The following is a 20,313-nucleotide window of genomic DNA, read 5'->3' as shown; positions in this document are numbered from 1 at the left end:
ATTTGGTCATCAGAATGAGCTTTATCTTGAAAGAATATCTAATCTCTGTTATTCATTAGAGAGTTGTCGGCAACAGAATTTTATTTGTGGTTCTATTTTCTGGTAGGAACCTCAGGTTTCCAGGGCTGAGTAGTCCGTTTAGGGAATAAAGGCAAGGGAATTAGTGATGGTTAGTATGGGCGGTTTGTCAGTGGGTCAAACCAAATCCAAGTTTCCAGATCGTAGATTTTCGGGTGAAGTGGGGTTGTTATGTTGTGTGGGACTGTGGGTTTATTTTCTTCGGAATGGAATTTTTTGTTGAAGATTAGTCTCCTTAGAAGGTTGTCGTACGTCATGGTTGTGGATGTGCCCCTCAGGATGCCGGGTTGCCAAGGATGGTAAGGAAAGATTTCGAGGACAAAATCGAATTTAAGTGGGGGAGAGTTGTAACACCCCATCTTTCAAGTAACTTCAAATTTATCCCTTGGGTTTTAAGTATGTCACTTTTGGTCCTTGGAGTGGAATGAAGTGACCATGGGAAACCCTAGTGGAAAAATGGTAATTATGGAAGGAAGCTCGAGTAGTACGTTGGGCGTACATGTGAGTACGCTGGGCGTACACATATGTACGTTGGGTGTACACATATGTACGTTGAGCATACTAATGTTCGGAAGAAACCCTAAATTTTAGGGTTTGGAGGGTATTTAAGCACCATTATGGATCTTGTGCTTCACTCTTTCAGCCTCTAAGTCTTTGAACCGTTCTTAGAAAACCCTAGTCCATAAGAGAGATTTTGGAGCGTAAAGTGTGTTGTTAGTGTGGTTGAATGGGAAGAAAGAGCATTAAAGGAGTCAAGGAAGGAACCAAGCTTGTAGATCTGGGGTTTTTCATCTTCTGGGGAAGCTTCAAAAGGTATAAAGCATCTACCTTTATGTTTAGATCTTATTTGGGTTGCTTTTTGGAATCTTTCTTGTCCCAAGAATGTCATTTGGTGCATGCCTTGTTTTGGTAGAGTTGGGCTGTCCTTTCAGACCCTAGGATGGGTCCTAAAGCATAAAAATGAGGTCCATTGAGCTAGTTTGGTCCCTTGTTCTTTGTAGGAGGTCTTAATGGACTAAGACCATGCATTAAGCCCTTTTTGGTCGGCCAAAGTCTTAAAGTTTGAGACTTTATGGTTCTAGAGCACATTTGAGTAGTGGATCTGAAGTTTGAGCTTAGGTATTTGATCCATTAAGCACTTAATGGAATTTTAAGACCTACGAGGGTACACCTCACGTAAGGCATCATACGCCCCGTGTTCGGAGTCAACCCCCCCTGTAATTGGTCAATGTGAGGCGAGGTACGCCCAACGTACCGAATGGGTACGCCCCCACGTACGCCTTCTGTTGGGCTTCGGGTATTGGGCCATTTGTTGGGCCTTGATACTTAGGCCCTAATGGTCTATCTGGATGGGTGTGTCTTGGGCTAAGTAGAGGACCAGACTTTTGGATAGGTCCCAATAAGGAGTTGGGCCCAATTTGGAAAATTGGGCCAAGTTTGGACCTTGAAGTATTTTGAGCTTTTTGGATCAAGATTTGGGTTTGGTTTGCATTAGGTTGTGTTGGGCCTTTTGGGAATTTATGGTTTGGACTTTTGCTTGATGGATCTTCTTGGGTGAAGGCCATGAAAGGAATTAGGCCCAATTTGGAAAATTGGGCCATAACCGGATTGAAGAAGTTTATTTTGAAATTAGGCCTTTTGTCATCTAGTTTGGGCCTTGGCATTGGGCCAAGCTTGAGGAAGGGTAAAAAGGTCTTTTACCTTGAATTAGACTCAAAGTATGTGTCAGTGGCTAGATGTTAATGGATTATCATTTTGGAATCTATTAGCGCGGGTGCGATAGCAGATCTGCCGTCAGAGATTATTTATGGAATCAGCTATTGATGGGGGTGTTGTCCTGATGATGATGGTTCAGGATCTGGCAGTCAGCGGTCAGGGATCGTCAGCGTGTTTCGGCAGCGCGATGTGAGTTTTCCTCATTGTACTTAAGGGTCAAAGGCACCAAGGTCGGCCCATTGGATTAGATATATCATGTTCTGTGATAGTATTTTATCGTGTTGTAGTGATCTGTTAGATCTGTACCCTTGTATATAGGATGAAGCTATGCTTGGGGATCTGTAGATATGTTTGATTGTCGTTTTGATTGATTATATTCTTATCTGTTAAATGTGCACATATTTGTTGGTGGTTCAGGCTTTATTGCTATGTGTATGAGCCAAAAGACCGGGGGCATTCCAACCCGATGGTTGATTGGGCCCGAGGGTATTCCATCCCGAGGATGACTGGAGCCGTTATATATATTGGCATTCCAACCTGGGGTATTCCATCCCGATGGATGATTGGACCCGAAGGTTGATTGGGCCTAGGGTATTCCAACCCAATGGTTGATTAGACCTAACATATTTGTCATTGTATACAGTGAGACTGGATTGTTTCGTGCATCAGTCAACAGGCATGGGGTATTCCATCTCAATGGATGATTGGACCCATAGTATGTTGGCATTCCAACCCGATGGTTGAGGGTATGGGGTATTCCATCCCGATGGATGATTGGACCCATAGTATGTTAGCATTCTAACCCGATGGTTGAGGGCCTGGGGTATTCCATCTCGAAGGATGATTGGACCCATAGTATGTTGGCATTCCAACCCGATGGTTGAAGGCTTGGGGTATTCCAACCCAATGGTTGATTGGACCCATAGTATGCTGTTTGTTGGTATATCTTATATGTTTGTGTGGTGGTACTTTGGGGAACTCGCTAAGCTTTGTGCTTACGTTTTCAGTTTATTGTTTCAGGTGATCCAGATGTTTTAGGCAAGGCGAAGGCGTGACCGTACACATCCTTGGTTTTACAACTGATTAGATCTTGAGAGACTCTGATTTTAAATCATGTTTTGGAAACAATGGTTTGTAAACACTTTTATTAATAAATGGGTTAATTTTGAAAAGTTTAAATTTGTTGAAATTTTTGGGATGTTACATAGGGTTTTTAACGACATGTATATTTGGATGATATATATGTTTAAATGTAAGGACAAATGTGGAATTTAACTTAGACGTTTTGAGTGGAAAAATTAGCTTGGGGTGTGGCTTAGCAATTGCTACGTGGCAATTGGGTACTCATTTATTAGGATAGAATATATATATATATATATATATATATATATATATATATATATATATATATATATATATATATATATATATATATATATATATATATATATATATATATATATATATAGAAGTAAGTTTAAATAAAAACAATAAATAGTGTGAGAACGTAAAAATACTATGTTTATGTTATTATTCTGTAATGAATTTTGTATATGTGTATTGTTGAAGTAATTCTAATATAAATATTAACTTCCGATTAGTCATATATTCATTACAATGTTATTATTCTATTATAAACTTATGTATGTGCATTTTTGTAGTAATTCTAATTTTAATTTTAACCTTTGACTGTTCATTTATTCTTTGCTGAATAATGACATAAAGTTGTCGATACAAAATTCATTGCAGAATAATAACATAAAAAAATATTTTTACGTTCTCACACTATTTACTGTTTTTATTTGAAGTATCCCCTATATAGAAGTAAGTTCAAATAAATACAGTAAATTATATATATATATATATATATATATATATATATATATATATATATATATAATTCATATTCAAAAGTCATTACTTGTTCATAATGACCTTTATACCCTTTAACACAATGCAACAGAAATGGAACAAAATTTTATATATATATATATATATATATATATATATATATATATATATATATATAAAATTCATATTCAAAAGTCATTACTTGTTCATAATGACCTTTATACCCTTTAACACAATGCAACAGAAATGGAACAAAATTTTATGTAGCTAAAATTTAAGAAAATCACACCACCTGTTGAAGCAACTTATGATGAATTTAATCCAACATGTTAATTCCTAATAGTACAACAGCCTGGCCCTAAGAAAATACTTAAACATTAATAAATTTGACAACAAAGCACCACCATGACATGTATTTTTTGTTCAAAATTCACCAACGCCGATCAAGGATCCATAAACATAGCTAAAAGCCTTTATAGATCGACATATATACCAAGATTTTCAAAAAAATCCAGCAAAAACTTGGATATTGAGATAAGGTCTCATAAATGCATTGCACTTTAAGATATTCTATTTTCACACATTTATAATAGCTATTCTTTAGTTTTTAAAATAAAGTCTCATTTTCATGTTTCTTGATTGAGTACGCTATATTTTATTTTTTAAAGTAAAACAACTAATATTGTATAAATTTCAAATTTATATTGATTCAAACAAAATGTCATTATATATAATCAAAATGCATAAATATAATAATTTATAAAAATAACATATTTTGTTTTGTTGATATTTAAATTAATTGAATAACTTAAAAATTAAGAATAATAGTAATTAATAATATATGTATTAAAAAACAAATAAAATAAAATAAAATAGAGCCATAATTCAATTTTATATTTATATTTGTAAACTAAATTTTAGTAAGAAACATAATGATGGACACAAGTCGGCGTTTGTCGATATGGCCCGTACAAAATATGTAACGTTATATATATATATATATATATATATATATATATATATATATATATATATATATATATATATATATATATATATATATATATATATATATATATATATATATATAATCATTGTTTTGAAAAAAAATATTATTAGAAAGAAAATGAGTAGAAAGTTTTGTTTACAAAGTATCATTAAAGAGATTTCATTTCTTGATTGTGACTTACAAGTTTCGACTTAAACCACAATAATAATTAAAAAATAAATTTTAGGAATTTAACTTGTTTATTTAAAAGTTTTAATTTCAAAACCGACAACATTTTCTTATATTATAGTTGAAATATATAGTTTAAAGAACCTCTTTTCTTTGTCGTTCCAAACCTAAAATATAGGAATTAAAAAATGAAAGCTTGCTATATATATATATATATATATATATATATATATATATATATATATATATATATATATATATATATATATATATATATATATAATATTAAAATTAATTAGTGTGAGGTGACATTTAATAAGTGAAATATGAAACAAAAAACAAAAAAACGACAAATGAAATATAATATTTTAAATTTCCATAAAATGAGATGTGTCAATATCATTGAGAAGTTGAATAGCCTATTTCTTGGTGATTACTAGCCAAGGGAATAAAAGAAAGACTCGGACTCTTTCGCATCACACTAATTCAGTGCCAGCCGTCAACATTTGGTAAAATCAATATGTATATATATATATATATATATATATATATATATATATATATATATATATATATATATATATATATATATATATATATATATATATATATAGAGAGAGAGAGAGAGAGAGAGAGAAATGCAAGTTTAATAGTGAGCCAAATTTCAGGTAGATTACCAACGAACTTTTTTATCCACAATGAATTTAAGTATCAAATGTCACATGTATATGTGTATATACATCATGGTTGTCAAAATCGTGATACTGATCGTAGGATTGTACAATCTTACGATCATATGTATGAAAAACAAGTCGCATCGTATTTTTGGTAGGATCGTAAGATCGTTGATAGGATCGTGGGATCGAGATTCGATCCGATCTTACTTTCCTTTGACTTTTTTGCCAAATTAACTTTGTTAACACTTTATTTCTTTTATCCTTTACCAATTTACTGTTTATCATTTTGTATTGTTACTTATGACTAATATTTTGAAGCTTTTATGATTTTTGCACAAAAAAATAAATGTTTTGAATATTTTTCATGTTTTAAAATTATAAATTAAAATTATGTTTATTTTGTGAGATCTTAAGATGCCGATCCCAATCTTTCAAACTCAAAAACGATCCTACCTCGGATCTCGATCTTATCAACATTGATATACATATATAAGAGAAATGTAAAAAAAAAAAATATATGGATGTACATATATACATGTTTTTTTTAAATGTGCATATGCATAAAAATAAATATAAATATGCATTAAAAAGGTATTTTTTGAGAAATTCATTTTATTTAAATATTAACTTCAAAATATAAGATATGTTTTCGCTTACTTGAAAAAATATATATATTTTTATTTTTTTATTATTTTAAAAAAATCAGTGAAAGTTTTTCTTATATTTTAAAATTAATAATTAAAAAAATGAACTTTTGATGAATATATATATATATAGAGAGAGAGAGAGAGAGAGCTAGGTTCAAATGTGGATTGACATATATTATGTGGTCGTGTGGACTATGTTATTCTGTGAGAATGACAAAGAAAATAAGTTGTTTGATAATATAAATACATTTAATTTTACATAACTATTGTTATTAACACGTATTCTCACTAATTAAATCATCTATAAAGTTATTATAGATTTATTATTATTATTCTCATTTTATTAGAATATTTATTGAGTCATATTCTGTCAGAATGAAAATGAGTGATAAACGATCTTTGTGAACAAAAATAAATAATAATTAGTGAGAATGCATGAAAATGACGTTATTTTTGTAAGATTTAACGTATTCGCATTACTAAACAACTTATGCACTTAGTAATTCTCATAGAATACCACTGTCCACACGTCCACACAATAATTGTCCATCCACATTATAACCTATATATATATATATATATATATATATATATATATATATATATATATATATATATATATATATATATGACAAAACTGCAAAAATGATCCCTGTGGTATGCATTTTTTTGGGGTTTTAGTCCAAACCCCGACTTTTTTGGATTCGTGGTCCTTTTGACAATGTTTGTATGTAAATTTGGTCCCTCATAAAATTGAAATGACTATAATGTCCTTCTGATATATTTTTTATGTTTTCCTATTTAATTTAAATGAAAAAGAAAATAAATAATTAATTTGGGTCCACATATCTCTCTCTCTCTCTCTCTCTCTCTCCAAATACCCATCTTCTTTCTTCCTAAAAACTATCCAGATGAACAAAAAATACCAAGAACAAAAAAACACCCAGAACAAATTGTTGAACTCGTCGTTGTCAAAAGAGATGGAGAAAAGAGAATGAGATATCATATCTAGGGTTAGTTTTCTCCATTTGTTTTTAGATATGTTCGTCTTCTCCATCTGCTTTCATATTTGTTTGTGTTATTCATCACAGTCAGGATCAGTTTACATCATCACTCCCTTCTCAATTCATCTTCTCCATCTGTGGCTCGATTTTCACTGTCACCGGAAAACTCACCCCAACCACGGTAAATCTTCAACATATGGTCTATCGACCACAATCAATCACCAAACGCAGTCAATGACCACCGCCTCCGGTACCACGATTGAAGTTGGTTGCGTTTGTCAACGATTTTGACAAACCCACATCTGTAATTTTTGGTAGCCCAGAAATAAGAACAGAGTGATCTATTTAATCTTGAAGCTCTGATTTCTTGGAGCCCCGATATCGACGGCAACCCACCTATCTTTCCTCTTTCTTATTATTGTAAATAATCCCTCTCCTCCTTCTCTCTAAATCTTGAGATCCGATTTTGCAAAAGAACACTACAAACACACAAATCGCGTGACACCGAAGGACGAGAGAGGGTCAGTGACAAGAGGAAAAATGAGCGATTTCTGATTCAAACACACATATACCTTCTTAAACTATTTCAGATTCATACACACATACATATATCGATTTCAGAAACGAAAACATACACATACAAATCGATTTTGGGGGATGAACATACAAAAATCGATTTCCATAACAAAAACTTCATATACACACATACACACATCGATTAAGAATTGGATTTTATGGGTTTTCTTTTGATTAGGTATGTCGTGTGCGTGAGTGTATGTGGAATTTTGATTAAGAGGGAATTTTGATTAAGAGATGAAGAAGATGGAGTTCTTCTTGGTAAAAAGAAAAACGATATGGTATATGGGGGTATACGGTGGAGAAAGAGAGAGAGAGAGAGAGAGAGAGAGAGAGAGAGAGAATGTGGGTCCCTTGTTATTTTTTTAATTATTAAAATAAAGAAATTAGTATTAGATTTAACATGAAATGAAAGAAAAATGGAAAATAAATACCCCAAGGGTATTACAGTTATTTCATTATTCATATGGACCAAAAACGCAATGAAATTAGCTCAAAAGACTACTAATCCAAAAAAGTCAAAACCCCCAAAAAAAATGCATACCACAGGGACTATTTTTGCAATTCTCTCTCTCTCTCTCTCTCTCTCTCTCTCTCTCTATATATATATATATATATATATATATATATATATATATATATATATATATATATATATATATAGTATTATGTTCGATCTTATAATTTTTTTTTTAGATTTTTTTTTCAATTGTTTTAAGGTGTAATCACGAGTCCTTACTTTAAAAAGAGTTATCACCAGAACCGGACCCTATATATATATATATATATATATATATATATATATATATATATATATATATATACAGAGAGAGAGAGAGAGAGAGAGAGAGAGAGGAATCAAAGGACATGCTAAAAGGGCATGCCATTTTTAACATGTGGAAGAATCCATAAAAGTGATGATAATCATGGTATGTTGAAAAGATTCTTGGTTCGGTTCCATTGCTTTCAAGGATTTGTCAAATGGCCATGAATCAGTAGGTGGCCAACAAGTAGAACATGAAGCTTTTATAAATTAATTGGTTTTGGCCATTTTGCTTCAATCCTAAAATGCTCTTTCTTTTGACTTCTAATATGATTGTTTTGATTCTTTTATGATGTTGTTGACATCCTAAGCGCGAATCAACCAATCAATCTGATAATACAGATCAATTTAGCAATCATGATTGGTTTTGTTAGTTACGCGTTGTTTGAGTTTTTCCAATGTTCTTGTCTTATACCTCATATTTTTCCTTTATTTGTTCATGTTATATATGTAAACAACCCCTCTTAAATCGATATATGTCGTTTTAGGACATCTAGTTTTATAATTATGATTACGCTTAGAACATATGAGAGTTCGCAGTGAATTTAAGCTTATAACCCGCAATATGTTCTAGTTAATATAATCTTCAAAACTGAACATCAATCTAAAAAAATTGCAAAGCTCCATATGTTAAGATAAATGTATTTTCAGTTGGATATAGGAGAGTTTTCTTGATACTTTTGTATACGTATACCAAATCTTTTTGAGGCGGCAATGACGGATGAAATGAACCCTAAAAATACAGAACTGAGCACCAAATGGCGATGGAGGAACCGGTGGAAGACGAAGAGAAAGGTCAGACGGAGACAAGGGTGACTTTTCATGGAATCGAAAATAAGAGAGATAAATAATGTAGAATCCCCATTATACCCTATTATGTATGTGACTATATGGAATATGGTGCATATTTTATTTATTTTCCGTTCGTGATGTACATGTATATATATCAAATCTTTTTGTTCGTGAGATAAATAAAATCACTTTCTTTTGGCCAACGAGGTGGTACCTTGACACTCCAGACATATTACACCGGTTCCAATTTTTGCAAAAACATTTTAGTTTATGTTTTCGTTATTACTTTTTATTTATTTGAGAGTAAGATCAAGTACCACCTTTAAATCTGTTTATTTTGTTCGATGAACGTGAACAATATAAGATATTTAGAGAAATAGTAGTTTTCTTGGTTTGAAAACTCAATCTCATCAACGTTGAATAGTATGTCTATTTTAGTTAACTATAAAAATATTTATTTTTACAAGGGCACGGACGTTCAATTGATTTTGAGGGCCATATGCAAAAAAATGTATCCTTCAGTACAATTTTTTATATATATAAGCAAAATAAGTTAATATTACGATAATTCCATGAATGTTATAAAAACAATAAAAAACGATAATACGATATATATATATATATATATATATATATATATATATATATATATATATATATATATATATATATATATATATATATATATATATATATATATATATATATATATATATATATATATATATATATATGAATTACTAAATCCGAGTATTCCCCGAGTACTCCCGAGTATTCCCGAGTACTCCCGAGTACTCGCTACTCGGTAGTCGGCCGAGCAGGTACCGAGTAACGAGTTTTACAGCCTTTATATATATATATATATATATATATATATATATATATATATATATATATATATATATATATATATATATATATATATATATATATATATATATATATATATATAAGAAGGCTGTAAAATTCGTTACTCGGTATCTGCTCGGCCGACTACCAAGTAGCGACTACTCGGGAGTACTCGGGGAATACTCGGATTCAGTAATTCATGTAGAAATATTTTTAAGTAAATTATATATGTCAAAATCATAAGGTAAAATCATAAGTTGATTGAAATATATAACAAAATCAGATACATGTGAATACACAAAAACTGAAAAACACATAATGATCTCACTTCGTGAATAATTACTAAAAGTTTAACATATATATATATATATATATATATATATATATATATATATATATATATATATATATATATATATATATAAATCACCGAGTTGACCAATTTTTACAACACTGCTTAGTTCAGTAAGAGGTCGATCGGGTAGTACTCGGGATTCTGTAACTCGCCTCGGTAAGGGGCCAAGTAGCGAGTACTCGGAGGAGTACTCGGCCAACTCGGCGAGTTTTACAACACTGTATATATATATATATATATATATATATATATATATATATATATATATATATATATATATATATATATATATATATATATATATATATATATATATAGGGAAATGATCAAATGAGAACACCTAAAAGGTTGAGAACGCGAGAACAAGTATATTCATTTGTGATTCCAGTTATTCATTTGTGGAGAAATGATAAATATTTATGCACAATCACCATGAACATGCGTTTTCTCTTCAATTGAAATTAAATGTGTAAAAATTTATCATTTCCCCACAAATGATTACATGAAATCACAAATGAATATATATTGTTCTCGTGTTTTCAATCTTTTTGGTGTTCTCATTTGATCCTACTCCTATATATATATATATATATATATATATATATATATATATATATATATATATATATATATATATATATATATATAGGATTAGGATCAAATGAGAACACCAAAAATGTTGAAAACGCGAGAAGAAAGTATATTCTTTTGTGATTCCATGTATTCATTTGTGGAGGAATGATAAATTTTTACGCCTTTAATTTCAATTGAAAAGAAAAAGCATATTAATATTGATTGTGCATAAAAATTTATCATTTCTCCACAAATGAATACACGAAATCACAAATGAATATATTTGTTCTCATGCGTCTCAAAATTGTTCAACAACTCTTTATAATCAATATTTTTCAATTTATCGTTCTCATCGGTTATCATTTTCATTAAGTCTTCACTACAAATAAAACGTCATTTAGTGGAACACAAAAAATGCCACCAAATACAAACAAAAAAAGTGCCACTAAATGTATCGAGGAGAATCAACGGCATAAATAAAAAGTGTCGCTGGAAATGCTCCCACTAAAACCCTTTAATGACACTTCTCAGTTTTGACACTGCAGGTTTTAAGGTTTTAGTGACACTTTTTTATTTGTCACCGTAGACAAAAACTATTTTGTAGCACATCATTTGTGCCACTAAAAATTCATGCAATTCTAAATTGATCTTATTATTAGTAGCACTTTTTTTATTTGTCATAATACAAAAAATAAAATAAAATAAAAATTTGTGGCATATGTTTTCAACCACTAATTGCACATGATTCTAGAATTTATGATACTAACAACACATTTTTTAGCTATAATATTAAATAAAAAAACTAATTTAATTGTAGTACATAGAAAATAATAATAATTTCATTGTTTTTTCATTAATATTTAGAATTTTTTAAAAAACAAGTGTAAGTAAATATCAAATAAGTTCAAATATGCACATGAAACATCATCACTGGTCCAACCCAAAATTGTAAGCATCACAATCAAACAGTCCAAATCCATATGCATTTGAATTATCATAATAGACTTCTTATACCCTATATAAAAATGTAATGAGTAATGAACATGGTTATATATAAATAAAAGAATATATTGCAAATGACAACAAAACTATATAACTAAAAGAATATACATCCTTTAGAAAAAGAACATGAACCAAGGTCCAATGTTGCCATTGATCAAGGTTGATGGTGTAGCACACATACTAATTTTCTTTAAATTACCTATGAACACTTAGAAACATAATATTTAAATAAATAATGACACATAATCTAAAAAATGACAAAATATGACACTTAATAGTAGCATAAATGGTTCAATTGTCACCTATAAAATATATATATATATATATATATATATATATATATATATATATATATATATATATATATATATTATAAGTTGGCATGATGTTATTTGAGTATTTTCAGAATTGGAAAACTACGAAATTAATTAAAAAAGAAAAAGAAGAATTTTCAACATTAAACAACAAATATGTGGGTCCCGCTTCTAGTTTTGAAACTTCACATGGATGAAAACCTTCTAATCTTTTATAGAAAGTAGCTTCTGGGTCCTTAGCCATTGCTAATTGTCCATAATCACACGTCATTTTTAATTATTATCACCAAATCACCAAATATCTTAAATAACTTTTATTAATTCTTGAAATGATGCCAAATAATATGATCGACAATGTACATACCACATTAACACTAGAATCTATTATATAGACTTAAAAATGTAAAAAATACATACTTGTTGATGTCACATTCCTTGTCTTTTCACTCTCTTCCTTCACCATAACAAGCCATAAATAACAATCTCAAGCTACTAGAGAAATTATCATTTTGCCCTTTCATATCCATCTTTCCTAAACTGTTTATTTATAGCATAAATCAAGCGAAATCAAGTCTTGCCAACAATATTTATTTTTCTTATTTTTAAATAATTTTGTAAATTAAGGGTTAATGGCATTACTCATTCGGAAAATTTATGAGATCGGATAAACAATAAATAATGAAGCATCAATAAAAGTAAAAAATGAAAACATTTTTTTAATTCACTTTAGAATAAAATTGTTTCTGTAATGATTTGTTCTTGAATGAAGATGATCGGTCATCAATTTCATTTGGGTTACCAACATTAAACATTTAAAACAAATAACATTATAGAAAATATTGATTAAAAAATATTATTCGAACCCATCAAAAGATAAAAAAAAATGTCACCTGTAGTGCAAGATTATAGTCCCCACCATTGTCTTGCTCAAAATAAAGCTACCACATTAGAATCACATAAAGATCATAAAAGGGATAGAATTGTGTTGGATATGAACCTAACTCATATTGTTGTTTCTTATATAAGTAGTCATATGTTATATCATCATTTCTAAACAAAAGGGTAAAATGGTCATTTAATTAGATCCATACGTTTCATTAATTCCAAAAAAGAAACAATATTTATGTATACAACATCTTATCCAAACACACATCATAACCCATTAACCCACTTTATAAATCCTGTTAATGGCTTAATGCATATATAATTACCTTAAATTTGCTTTGAGTGGCTGAAGTAACTTTAACTATAGCTTCTTCTTCATTTATATTAACACCAAAAAAATGAGCTGTTTTTTTTCTCTACCTACAGTCAAACTCAATTAAGTCAATTGAGTAACTGAGAAATAAAGTTAAAAATCTTGAAAATACACTTATGTGTACCTTTCCACTAACTGATGATCCTTGATGTGTATTTAATGTGTTTATATTTTTATCAAAGTTTTTAATTTATAAATGCTATCTCCTTTACTAGACTATTAAACACACTAGGCAGTGTACCTAATCGTGCAATAGTATAGCAATGGTAAGAACAAGTGTCGAACGCAAGGAATGGTGTTTAAATTACTTTATTCTACTATTAACTAATTACTAATTAATTAAGAAAAGGGGTTTTGTTTTCCTAGTTTTGCCAGACTAGATACTTAAATTATCAAACTAGCTATGAATTCACTTAATTAAGTTGTCACTAAACTAAAGCAAGTAAACAAGTATGAATTAACCAAGGGTGAGTAAGAGACTTTCGTTTAGCTTTGGATTTAGTTGCTATTATGGTTGATTTATGGAAGTGCAATGGATTTAGTTTCTCTTGTTACCGATTCCTAAGATGACCAAATTAGTATTCACCAATTTAATTCTTTAGCAAACTAGCTTATTTATTCGGTGATCAAGCAGACAAACTTACAGGTTCACTAGTGTTCAGTTCGAATTGATTAGACTTATAATTAATTGACCAATTTAGTTTATTGATTCAATTTAATACATGATTTGTCGTCATATATTAGCTCCTATACTCTTTTACCCACTTTTCTACTTAACCCTAGGTTTTGTTCAAAACTCTAGTCCTATAATTTTGCAAATCACAAGATCATAAGATTAAAATTTAACTAAGAGAGATGGTCATATTAACTTAATCAAATTCAACAATAAGTAGAGAAAAATAGTTATCAAAAGTACTTGAGGTTCTTTAATAAGCTAAATCAACAAATAACTAAATCTCTAAATCCAAACCATAAAATTAACCTCAATTAGTCAACTCATCTTAAGCTAAACGAAAGTCATGAGTACTTAGCTAAACCTAATGAAAAATCGAAGTGTAAGTTCAATTGCCTTAATGCTCCTTCTTCCAAATGTGTGAATGAAATCCTTGCTTCCCAAACCTTAATTCGAGTGCTTTCCCTCCAAAAGTATTGAATTCTCCAGAGCCAAAAGTTCCAATTCGGTGGTTTGAGTGATCTATTTATACTTTTCCCGAAATCAGAGAACCACGTCGTGGTAATCGTGTTTATTCCGTATTCTCCAAGTCTTCTAAACTTATCGGGATTCTTTAAGTTGCCACGTCGTGGTAAGATTACCACGACGTGTTGGGCATATTTTTCTTCTTTTTAGGGCTTTGATCCAAACTTTCAACTTCTAGCTTCCGGCTTCCTTTTTGCTCCAAGCATGTCTTTTGGTCCCTACAACATAATTCATGGCACATTAAGTATCTTCTGTTCTAATAAGGGCATAAAAGTAATTAAAATATTAAGATATGTTATCAAATTATGTGTATAGATATGTACATATCAATCCTAATGGAAAGGGTTTGACTGTAACAAAGCACATTCAAGAACGTTGGCAGAAATAGTTTTCTTGATAGGAACTCCAAATTGACTTTAATTGGAAAAGGTGAATGGAAGAGAATAACTATATATGTCAAAATTAATCGTCAACATACAAAAATTACAATTAAAATTTACCTGAATAATATTGCAAACATTATATTCACTGTTCCATGGTTAGATAACTTAATTTCCATGTTTGTGCCATCAACATCAATAGCATGTTTGATTGTTTGATTGATATCAGATGGTTTTTAGATAATCCTTTTTTAACAAGAGGAATGAGCCTAACACTTCAAAATTGAATAGTTAATTCCTTAACATCAAGCTGATTCCTACAATTCAACACGAAATGATTGTTCATGTTATAAAATATGATCAAATAACAAGATAAATTATAAAGTAAAGAAAGACATGAGAGTAGAGAGAACTTTTATTCCAATATTTGTGATGAAATCAGCAAACTTTACAATACATAATATTCACTATTTATACTAGACAAAGAAGAGGAAAGGTCATGTATGATATGAATACACATTATGTTGGTGCATAACTATACTCATAAAACTCATAATAATGTTTGCTATAATGTTCACTAATTATGAAGAGTAATGGGGGATATGGAGAATCCAATAGTCATTCACTAAATAATAATTCATAACACTCCCCCTTGAATGACGATTGTATCATGCCTCGTTAAAACCTTAATCGGTAAAACCTCATGGGAAAAAACCCTTTATTAAGGAAAAAGAGTACATGATTAATAATAGATATTGGAAAAAATTGCCTCGTTAAAAAATTGCTAAGAAAACCCAGTGGGAAAAACATAGCTAAGGAAAAGAGTACAATATGTTTCCAACCCCCCTGATTAGCACATCACTTGATTTTCATGAAGCACCGCATAGCAATGTTTCGTACCATCTTTTCAAATTTCGATGTAGGAAGTGCTTTAGTAAACCAATCAGGAAAGTTGTTACTGGATAGAATTTTCTAGATGTTGATGTCACACTCTTTTTGAAGATCACGATTGAAAAAAAAAAAAACTTTGGTGATATATGCTTGGTTCTGTCTCCTTTGATAAATCCTTCCTTGAATGGAGCTATACAAGTTGTATTATCTTCATATAGTATGGTTGGAACATCCCTGTTAGAAGTTAGACCACAATTCTTGCAAATATGTTGAGTTAAAATTCTTAACCAAATACATTCATGACTAGCCTTATAAATTGCTATAATCTCTACATGGTTAGAATAAGCAGCAACTAAAGTTTGTTTAACAAAATGACAAAAATTTACGTTACCTCCACAAGTGAATAGATAACATGTTTAGGATCGAGCTTTATGTGGATCAGATAAATATCCAGCATCTGCATAACTAATTAACTTCGCATTTTATGAATTTGATTAGTATGAATTCATATCCATTGTACCTCGAAGATATCAAAGAATGTGTTTGACTCTATTCCAGTATCTTCTTGTTGGACAAGAACTATATCTTGCTAATAAGTTTACGACAAAAAATTTATCAAGTCTTGTATTAATAGTAAGATATATTAGTGCACCAATAGCACTAAGATATAGTTCTTCTGGAACAAGAAGATTTTCATGTTTTTTATGCTGCTGAAAATGATCCTTTTTGGCATCTAAGTGCCTTACCACCTTCGGGTTACTCATGGATGTGAGTTATTCATATAAAACCTTTTTAGCACCTCTTCTAGATAGTAATGTACAAAAACTCCATTTTTGTGTGCTTAATTTGAAGACCCAAATAGAATTTCATCTTACTAAGATCATTCATTTCAAAATTTTATTTCAAACAAGAAGGGACCTTTTCCAATTCTCTAGGAATTCCAATTATGTTCAAATCATCTACAATAACATCAATTATGATAAATTCTTATCCGGATCTTTTTATGAATACACATGGGCTTAATGGATCGTTTTTATAGCACTCTTTCAACAGAAATGTACTAAAACAATTGAAGCACATACGGCCAGATTGTTTCAATCTATACAAAGATTTATTTAATTTTAACAAATATACTTCACGAGAATTAGAAGTTTGTGCTTCTGGCACCTTAAACCCTTCTGGGAATTTCATATAAATATCATTTTCAAGTGAACCATATAAATAGGCGGTAAATACATCCATTAGACACATTTCCAATTTTGAATATGTTGTTAAACTTATAAAACAACTGAATGTAATTGCATCAACTACCGGAAAATACGTTTCTTCATAATCAATTTCGGGTCTTTGGGTAAAACCTTGTGCAACAAGTATTGCTTTATATCTCACAACTTCATTTTTCTCGTTTCTTTTGGGCACAAATACCCATTCGTGTCCCACTGTTCTTACTTTGATTAATGTACGGACTACAGGTCCAAAAACTTTCCGTTGAGTAATAGAATTAAGCACTTTATTTATTTCATCTTTCCATTTTGGCCAATATTTTCTATTCATACATTTCTCAATAGATTTAGGTTCAAGATCCTCATTTTCTTTATAAACACGCGCGGAACATGATATGAAAAATTATCGTCGACGTCTATCTTATTTCGGTTCCATCTTATTCCTGTCATGACATAATTTATTGAGATCTCATCATTTTCATTTTTTCAGGTACCTTATTTTCTTTTGTTATGTCATTGGGTTCTTCTAGAGCTTCATTAATCTTTTCAAGAGATTCTGTTTTCTCTTTTGGACCATCAATTATATTTGCTTCATTTCATTTTCGAGGATTTTTATCTTTGGAACCGGCTGATCTTCCACGCTTCAGGCGTGCCTAAGATTCATTTGCAGTTGTATTTTTTCCTTCTAGGATATCAATTCTAACTAGAGTAAGTATAGCTGGTACATGAGACTTTGTTACTCACTTAGGGTCAGTAAATGCTTCTGGCAATTGATTTGCTACATTTTGTAAAGGAATTGTCTTTTTTATTTCAAGTTCACATTGACTTGAATGAGGATCTAAAACTGAAAGTGACAATTCCTTTCAAGAGATTTTATTTTCCAGCTTCTTTATTTCTCCCCCTAATGTTGGAAAATATGATTCATCAAAATAATAATCATCAAATATAGCTATAAATAAATCTCCAATTGATGATTTTAAATATTTTACTATAGATGGAGATTAATATCCAACATAAATTCTCATTCTTCTTGAGGACCCATTTTTGTGAAGTGAGGTGGAGAAATGGGTACATAAATTATATATCCAAATATCCTTGGATGGTAAATAATTGGTTCCTGACCGCAAACCAATTGAATAGGGGAGAACTCATGATAACTAGTTGTCATTATGCATATAAGTGATGTTGCATGTAAAATTTCATGCCCTTATGTTGATTAGGAAGTTTATAATGCATTAGTAATGGTCTTGCAATTAATTAAAGGTGTTTGATTAACGACTCAGCTAAACCATTTTGTGTATGAACATATGCAACATGATGTTCAATAGTTGTCCTAATCGACATGGAATAATCATTAAAAGCTTATGATGTAAATTCTCCAACATTGTCAAGTCAAATTTTCATAATTGGGTAATTGAGAAAATGTGCTCTTAGGCAAATTATTTATGCAAGTAATCTTGCAAAAACCAAATTATGACTAGACAACAAGCACACATGTGACCATCTAGTTGACGCGTCAATTAAAACCATAAAATATCTAAATGGTCCACATGGTGTTGGATGAATTAGTCCATATATATCCTCTTGAATTCTTTGTAAGAAACTAAGACTTTCATACCCAACTTTGTTCAATGATGGACTAGAAATTAATTTTCCTTGAGAGCATGCAACACAATTCATTATCTTGAAAAATCTTCTGGTTTTTCAAGGAATGACCACTTGAAGTTTCATTTATTCTACATACCATAATTGATCCAGGATGGCCCAACCATTCATGCCAAAATATGAAGGTAATATCATACCTTTTTTATTTTCAATAGTATGAATAACTATAATATTTGTATAGTACAATCCGGAGGAAAATACAGGTAATTTTTCCAAAAAACTTTTCTTACCCGATATCATTTTTGTAATGTTGAGATAATTTTGATTATCATCATTAGTTGTTTCAATATGATATACGTTAGACCGAATATCCTTAAAACTTAATAAATTTCTTGGTGATTTTAATGAAAATAATGCATCACCAATTGTAATTATTGTCACTTGTGGTAATACTATATTCGCTCTTCTGGAGCCTTCAATCTTGGTGATTTAGACGAAAATAATGCGTCACTAATTTGTAGTTAGTGTCCCTTGTTGTAATATTATATTCGCTCTTCTGGAGCCTTCAATCATTTTTGCATTACCTGTTATTATATTAACATTTGCTTCTCTAATTGATAAGTAAGCAAAATACTTTTCATTATCAAAAATGTTATGTGTTATTGCATTGTCTGCAAGAAATATATCTTCATTATTTTTTTGAGAATATCCATATTTCTTTTCAATAAATAAATAAAACATAAGAAACATTCGACATAAAGAAATAAAGTCATATTTTATTAATTTGGGAAGATTGTGACGAAATCATTTCTCATGAAACGAATATGACATAAAAACATAATAAATATCATGAAACAAAACTACACAATATTCTACAATCACCATCAATATCACCACTTGTCCCTTCTGGGTAGACAAGAAAATCGACAACATCCAAATGTATCATTTCAGGTTGATCTTCATGAATATCACTTTGAATAAAATTTGTTTTGATATTTTATTTTTCTTTAGATTTTAGATAAGTTTGATAAAGATCAACAAAATACTTTGGTAAGCGACATGTACAAGACCAATGAACGGTCATTCCACATCGGTGATAAACATTTTCAACTTTCTTTTTTCCTTGACCAGTTTTATCATTAAGATGTGGATTTTCGCTATTTTCCAACTTCTGGTGGTTGCTTGTAATCTTGTTATTTTTTTATGATAATAACCTCCACGTCCTTGATTATACCCATGAATATTATGATTATATATATATATATATATATATATATATATATATATATATATATATATATATATATATATATTGCTTCAAATA

Source organism: Lactuca sativa, chromosome 7 (genome assembly GCF_002870075.4).
Source record: "Lactuca sativa cultivar Salinas chromosome 7, Lsat_Salinas_v11, whole genome shotgun sequence".
NCBI classification, from domain to species: Eukaryota; Viridiplantae; Streptophyta; class Magnoliopsida; order Asterales; family Asteraceae; genus Lactuca; species Lactuca sativa.
Note: the sequence above shows the minus strand (reverse complement) of the source record.